We start from the raw sequence: 8084 nt of genomic DNA, 5'->3' as shown, positions 1-8084 counted from the left end.
CATGAGTTAAGACCAGATTGATAAAGAGTAAGCTGCTCTTACTTGGCAAGGAGATTCAGTAGAATCTGAAGGTTCAAAATTCTTGGTCTTAACTATGTCTACTCAATGCCCTCACAGCCAGATCCTACTTCTAACTTCCGTGTAAGAGACCTATTGGGTGGAACTTTCAGTTAGTGTTGCAACTTTGAAAGCTTCCCAATCAGACCCTTCCTGAGGTCCTCAGATCAATTTTCTCTGACTCCAGGGAATGGGTGTCTGTGCTCAGTCACTAAGTCAAGCCCAGCTCTTTGAGACCCCATGGACTGTAGCCCACCAGGCTCCTCTGTCCGTGGGATTCCCCAGGCAAGAATACTGGAATAGGTAGCCATTTCCTTCTCTAGGGGATCTTTCTGTCCCAGGGATCGAACCTGTGTCTCCTGCATGGCAGGGGGATTCTTTATCACTGAGCCAACCTGGAAACCCTCACGGAATGGGAGACTCCCTCAAAGTTGCCACGAAGCCTTCTTCTCTGTAAAAACCCCAAATGGTGGCTGATGCTGGTGCTGAGGAAGGGCACAGAGGCCCCTAGGGCCCTGGAATGGGAGGCCTCAGCGGAGGCTTGGGCTGCGGTATCTGAGACAGGGATTGGGCCGGGGTCGAGGCTGTGGAACCTGAGGCTGTGGTCTTACCCAGGCAAGACTGAGGACAAGTGGTTCCCCATCACCAAACTGGGCTGCCTGGTCAGGGATGTGAACATCAAGTCCCTGGAGGAGATACATCTCTTCTTTCTGAGCATCAAGGAATCTGAGATCATTGACTTTTTCCTGGGAGCATCCCTCAAGGATGAGTTTTGAAGATGATGCCTGTGCAAAAGCAGATGCTTTTGCTGTCTGGGGGACCAGGTTCAAGGCACTTGCTTCCCCTGGGGATTGCCGTGGGCACGTTGGTTTGGGTGTCAAGTGCCTCTAAGACGACCGCCACTGCCATTCGTGGGGCCATCACACTTGCCAAGCTCTCATCGTCCCTGTGCTGTGAGGCTGCTGGGGGAATGAGATGTGCAAGCCCCGCACTGGCCAGCTGACTGGCCACCGCGGCTCTGTGCTGGTGCGCCTCATCCCTGCCCCCGGGGCACTGGCATCATCTCAGCCCCTGTGCCCAAGAAGGCCCTTGGTGATGGCCAGAACTGACCACTGCTAGACCTCTGCCAGGGGCTGCTCTGTTACCCTGGACAACTAACTTCTCCAAGGCCACTTTTGATGCCATTTCTAAGGACAATTATCTCACCCCTGATCTCTCGAAAGATATGGTGTTCATCGAGTCTGCATATCAAGAACTGACCATCTTACCAAGACCCCCGCCAGGGTTTCCCTGCAGAGGACCCAGGCTCCAGCTATAGCCACCACATGGTTTTATATGAGAAAAATGCAGCGAATGGAGCTCATTAAAAATTAAGTTGCTGTGAAGACCTGCACCACTCCACCTGTCTGTCTCTGTCTCCCAACTCTTGCCCCAGGGTTCAAACCCCTGTCTCCTGTGTCTGCCTGCACTGCAGGAGGCGTCTTTACTGCTGAGCCACCAGGGAAACCCCTCCTACACTCCCTTAAGTATCAGTTCTAACAGTGCAAGAAGAAACCAGGCGACTGTGATATTTATAAAACACCTCTGTTGTTATGGCGACTAAGTGCCGAAGCCACTGGATTCCCCGATGCCTTCTTGTTCTCCACCTGCCCTTTGTCCCATGTTACCTCGCATGATAATCTGAGTAATGTGAAGCAGTGAGCGAAAAACAGGGATTACTAATGTCTCAGTTCCTCACAGCAAAGAAAGCCATCCTGCCTTCCGTGGAGAAAACCACCAGCCCTGAGTAATTTTACCAGGCCAGATGCATAAGAGTATTACATAGACAGATGGTAGTTGGAATTCAGTGGGTAAAATAATCATGTAATAAAGGATATAATAATATCATTTATATAAGTAAAATTAACTTTTCATCTAGAAGAAAGTTGTTTCTAACCTTATTTATGTATAAAATATATTCCACATAGCCTGAAAATCTAAAACCAAAAAGAAACAAAAAGGTTAAATGAACATTTAGGAGATTAGGAAAATATCTTGGGGGTAGAAAAAACCTTCTTACATAGGAATCAAAACAAGATAAACTAAAAAAAGAAAACAAGCATTGATGATTATATACAAATTTAAAAGATACAACAGATGGCAAGAGTAAACATCAACATTTTAGGAATCAGTGAACTAAAATGGATCGGAATGAGCGAATTTAATTCATGACCATTACATCTACTACTTAGGACATGAATCCCTTAGAAGAAATGGAGTACCTCTCATAGTCAACAAGAGTCCTAAATGCAGTACCTGGGTGCTCAAAAATGACAGAATGATCTCTATTTTCAAGGCAAATCATTCAATACCACAGTAATCCAAGTATATGCCCCAATCACTAATGTGCAGAAGCTGAAGTTCAATGGTTCTATGATGATCTACAAGACCTTCTAGAATCAACACCTAAAAAAGTGTCTTTTTCATCATAGGGGACTTGAATGCAAAAGTAGGAAGTCGAGAGATACCTGGAGTAACAGGCAAGTTTGGCCTTGGAGTACAAAATAATGCAGGGCAAAGGCTAACAGAGTTTTGCCAAGAGAACACACTGGTCATAGCAAATATCCTCTTCCAACAACACAAGAGAAGACTACACATGAACATTGCCAGATGGTCAACACCGAAATCAGATTGATTATCTTCTTTGCAGCCAAAGATGGAGAAGCTTTATACAGTCAGCAAAAACAAGACCGGGAACTGACTGTGGCTCAGATCATGAACTCCTTATTGCCAAATTCAGACTTAAATTGAAGAAAGTAGGGAAAACCACTAGACCGAATTCAGGTATGACCTAAATCAAATCCCTTGAAAGTGATAAATAGATTCAAGGGATTAGATCTGATAGACAGTGTGCCTGAAGAACTATGGATGGAGGTTCATGACACTGTACAGGAGGCAGTGATCAAGACCAACCCCAAGAACAAGAAATGCAAAAAAGGGAACATGATTGTCCGAGGAGGCCTTACAAATAGCTGAGAAAAGAAGAGAAGCAAAAGGCAAGGAGAAAAGGAAAGATATATGCATCTGAATGCAGAGTTCCAAAGAATAGCTAGGAGAGATAAGAAAACCTACCTCAGTGATCAATGCAAAGAAATAGAGGAAAATAATAGAATGGAAAAGACTAGAGATCTCTTCAAGAAAATTAAAGATACCAAGGGAACGTTTCTTGCAAAAATGGGCACAATTAAGGACAGAAGTGAAATGGACCTAACAGAAGCAGAAGATATTAAGAAGAGGTGGCAAGAATACACAAAAGAACTATACAAAAAAGATCTTTATGACCCAGATAACCACAATGGTGTGATCACTCACCTAGAGCCAAATATCCTGGAGTCTGAAGTCAAGTGGGCCTTAGGAAGCATCACTACAAACAAAGCTAGTGGAGGTGAGGAAATTCCAGCTGATCTACTCCAAATCCTAAAAGATGATGCTGTGAAAGTGCTGCACTCAATATGGCAGCAAATTTGGAAAACTCAGCAGTGTTCACAGGACTGGAAAAGGTAGATTTTCATTCCAATCCCAAAAGAAGGCAATGCCAAAGAATATTCAAACTACTGCACAATTGCACTCATCTCTAGCACTGACGCTAGCAAAGTAATACTTAAAATTCTCCAAGCAAGGTTTCAACAGTACGTGTACTGAGAACTTCCAGATGTTCAAGCTGGTCTTAGAAAAGGCAGAGGAACCAGAGATCAAATTGCCAACATCTGTTGGATCACTGAAAAAGCAAGATAATTCCAGAAAACATCTACTTCTACTTCATTGACTACACAAAAGCCTTTGACTGCGTGGATAACAACAAACTGTGGAAAATTCTGAAAGAGATGGGAATACCAGACCACCTGAACTGCCTCCTGAGAAATCTGTATGTGGGTCAAGAAGCAACAGTTAGAACTGGACATGGAATAACAGACTGGTTCCAAATTGGAAAAGGAGTATGTCAATATTGTCACCCTGCTTATTTAACTCATATGCAGAGTACATCGTGGGAAATGCCGGGCTAGATGAAGCACAAGCTGGATTCAAGATTGCAGGGAGAAATATCAATAACCTCAGGTATGCAGATGACACCATCCTTATGGCAGAAAGTGAAGAGGAACTAAAGAGCCTCTTGATGAAAGTGAAGGAGGAGAGTGAAAAAGTTGGCTTAAAGCTCAACATTCAGAAAACGAAGATCATGGCATCCGGTCCTATCACGTGATGGCAAACAGATGGTGAAACAACGGAAACAGTGACAGACTTTACTTTCCTGGGCTCCAAAATCACTGCAAATGGTGACTGCAGCCATGAAATTAAAAGACACTTGCTCCCTGGAAGAAAAGCTGTGAGAAACCTAGACAGCATATTAAAAAGCAGAGACATTACTTTGTCAACAAAGGTCTGTCTAGTCAAAGCTATGCTTTTTCCAGCAGTCATGTAGGAATGTGAGAGTTGGACCATAAAGAAAGCTGAGCACTGAAGAATTGATGCTTTTGAAATGTGGTGTTGGAGAAGACCCTTGAGAGTCCCTTGGACTGCAAGGAGATCCAACCAGTCCATCCTAAAGGAAATCAGTCCTGAATATTCATTGGAAGGACTGACACTGAAGCTGAGCTCCAGTACTTTGGCCACTTTGATGCGAAGAACCGACTCACTGGAAAAGACCCTGGTGCTGGGAAAGATTGAAGGCGGGAGGAGAAGGGGATGATAGAGGATGAGATGGTTGGATGGCATCACCGACTCAATGGACATGAGTTTGAGCAGGCTCCGGGAGTTGGTGATGGACAGGGAAGCCTGGTGAGCTGCTGTCCATGGGGTTGCAAAGAGTCGGATTTGAGTGAGTGACTGAACAAGCTGAACTGAGGACAATTAACATCATAAACAGCAAGGCTAAGAAGAATTGATGAGATAACTAGATAGGAAGGAAACGGAGAAAATGAAAAAAAATTATCAGTTACTCTCAGAAAATGTTGAGATGATATCACATTCATAAATCAATCATAGACAAGGAAATTCTTATAAATTAAGAAGTCACTTACCAAAAGAAAGTTCCAAATACTGTTAGACATGGCTGTAAACAAACCACTGACTGGTAAATCAAGGTATGATCCCATAGCATAGACCAAAACGACAAGGAGATAGAAATTATGAAGATAAAGATAAGAGATATGTAGGATAGGTCCAAGAGATCACATACGTATTTAAGAGGTGGTGAAAAGAATAAGTCAGAATATGAAGAGGAGGAGGTGGTAATGAAGGAGGAGTAGAAAAACTTCAGAAGAGAAGATACATTTATTTTTTTTTAGCTTATTTTATTTTAATCTTTTTTAATTTATTTGTTTGAATTGGAGGCTAATTACTTTACAATACTGTAGTGGTTTTTACCATACATTGACATGAATCAGCCATGGGTGTACATGTGTTCCCCATCCTGAACCCCTCTCCCACCTCCCTCCTGAGAAGATACATTTAATACTCTCAAATTTTTAAAATTGAAATATAGTTGCTTTTCAATGTTTTAGTAGTTTCTGGATACAGCAAAGTGATGCAGTTACACATACATTTGTGCTTAGTCACTCAGTCGTGTCCGACTCTTTGCAACCCCACGGACTGTAGCCCACCAGGCTCCTCTGTCCATGGGATTCTCCAGGCAAGAATTCTGGAGTGGCTTGCCATTTCCTTCTCCATACATACATAAATATATGAGAAAGAAAGTGAAAGTGTTAGTTAGTAGTGTCCGACTCTTTGTGACCCATTGCGCCTCTGTCCATGGAGTTCTCCAGGCAAGAAATCTGGAGTGGGTAGCCATGCTCTTCTCCAGGGGATCTTCCTGACCTGGGGACTGCACCTGGTTCTCCTGCACTGCAGGCAGATTCTTTGCCGTCTGAGCCACCAGGGAAGCCCTACATATATATATATATGTATATATATATACACACACTCTTTTTTTATTTTACATTCTCTTCCATTATAGGTTGGCTTCCCTGGTGGCTCATAGGTTAAAGCATCTGCCTGGAATGCGGGAGACCTGGGTTCGGTCCCTGGGTCGGGAAGATCCCCTGGAGAAGGAAATGGCTACCCACTGCAGTACTCTTGCCTGGAGAATCCCATGGAGGGAGGGACCTGGTAGGCTGCAGTCCATGGGGTCGCAGAGTCGGACATGACTGAGCGGCTTCGCTTTCACTTTCACTTTCCAGTATAGGTTATTACAAGGTATTGAGTATAGTTCCCTGTGCTCTATAGTAGGTCCTTGGTGGCTACTTAATACTTTTAATCGAAACTTCCTACTGAAGGTAGGAATAATAGAGATTTATTTCTGAATTCCGAATTTTAGGGCTAATGATAATAATTTACAAGTTTTCAGAAAAAATTCCATGTAAAGGAAAGCCAACTGGAATGGCATAAGATTTATTGTCTACAAGATTAATTGCCCATGGACAAGAAAGCAGAGGCTACTTGATTTCAAGGAGAAAGAACTGAGAAATTGAATTTCTATAGTTAAAAAATATCATACAGAAATTAGGTAAAAATAACAGGGCCATTCATATACCATTTCTGAAAAATTTACTCTCAACAGGTGAAAAAACCCTAGAAACAAGATAATGTAGTTTTGTATTCATACTTGATAAGCAAGGAAGCTATTATAACTTTTGGTTAAATTTAATAATAATTATCGTTAAGTGTGGAGTCTTAACTACTGGACAACTAGGGAAGTCTGAGAGACATCCTTTTTTTGTCCTTCCCCTTTTTTCCTTCCTGTTGCCAGGGACGTGGGCATAATGGTAGGAGCTCCAGCAGCCACTTTATGATGTTGAGACTGGAACTTGCACTTGGTGAATAGTGGCGCAGAAAGAGAGTGGGAACCTATGTTCCTGAGATGGTGGCATCTCCATCGCAGTTCTGGACTGCCTCCCTCCAGACTTCTTTTACATGTAAGAATGTGTGTTTTTAAAAGCTTATTTTAGAGTTTTTGCTTTACTCAGTAGAATCAAACACTAATTATAGAGATCCTTGAAACCACTAGAGAAAAAAAGGGCAACCTAAAACTCAACTGAACTTGTCAATGTCAGTCTGGGGAAAAATAAAAAAATACAAAAAACAAGGAGAAAGTGCTATAAAAATAGACAGCAGAGTCAAAAAGTAAAATACAGTTGTGTGTTTTCTATGAGAGAGGCACCATAAACAAATGGACACAAGGGTAAGCAATAAATGGAGGCTAAATATACGTGAGGTAAATGTTAACCCAAAGAAAAAAAAGATTAGTCATGTAAGTATCCGAAAAAGTGGAATCAAGGCCAAGATCATTAAGTGGAAAAAAGAATGCCTTTTATGTAGAAAATAAAGGTACCATTCGCCAAGAAGCTAGAATAGTCGTGAACCTTCATATATCAATACTACTTTGCACCAAGACAGGTAAAACAAAATCTGTCAAAAATATGAGGAAAAAACACAACCATGATAGTAGGAGACATTTAAAATGCCTCTCTCAAATAAATCTCAACAACATAGAAGATCTGAGAACTAGGACAAAGAAGCTTCACAATGATCAAAGAATTACTATTATTTTCAGTTCCCATGGGGTCTTAAATATAGGACATTGATCAATATTAAGCTCTCAAGAAAATCTCAATAAATCCCTAAGGTTGAAAATGCACAAGATCCATTTTCTAAAATGATACGTACTAAGTAGAATTAAATTGAAATCATTTTTTTAAACTATTTGGAAATTTTTTAAAATTAATTAATTTATTTTAATTGGAGGCTAATTACTTTACAATATTGTAGTGGTTTTTGCCATACATTGACATGAATCAGCCATGGGTGTACATGTGTTCCCCATCCTGAACCTCCCTCCCACCTCTCTCCCCATCCCATCCTTCAGGGTCATCCCAGTGCACCACCCTGAGTACCCTGCCTCATGCATTGAACCTGGACTGGCAATCTGTTTCACATATGATCATATACATGTTTCAGTGCTATTCTCGCAAATCATCCCCCCTCACCTTCCC

At 41.9% G+C, this 8084-nt stretch overlaps 1 pseudogene; it reads left to right on the top strand.

The window, feature by feature from the left end:
• On the top strand, positions 524 to 1431 carry LOC102176020 (annotated as a pseudogene).

This window comes from Capra hircus, chromosome 5 (assembly GCF_001704415.2).
Source record: "Capra hircus breed San Clemente chromosome 5, ASM170441v1, whole genome shotgun sequence".
In the NCBI taxonomy this organism is placed as follows: Eukaryota; Metazoa; Chordata; class Mammalia; order Artiodactyla; family Bovidae; genus Capra; species Capra hircus.
This window is presented reverse-complemented; position numbering and strand designations above follow the sequence as displayed.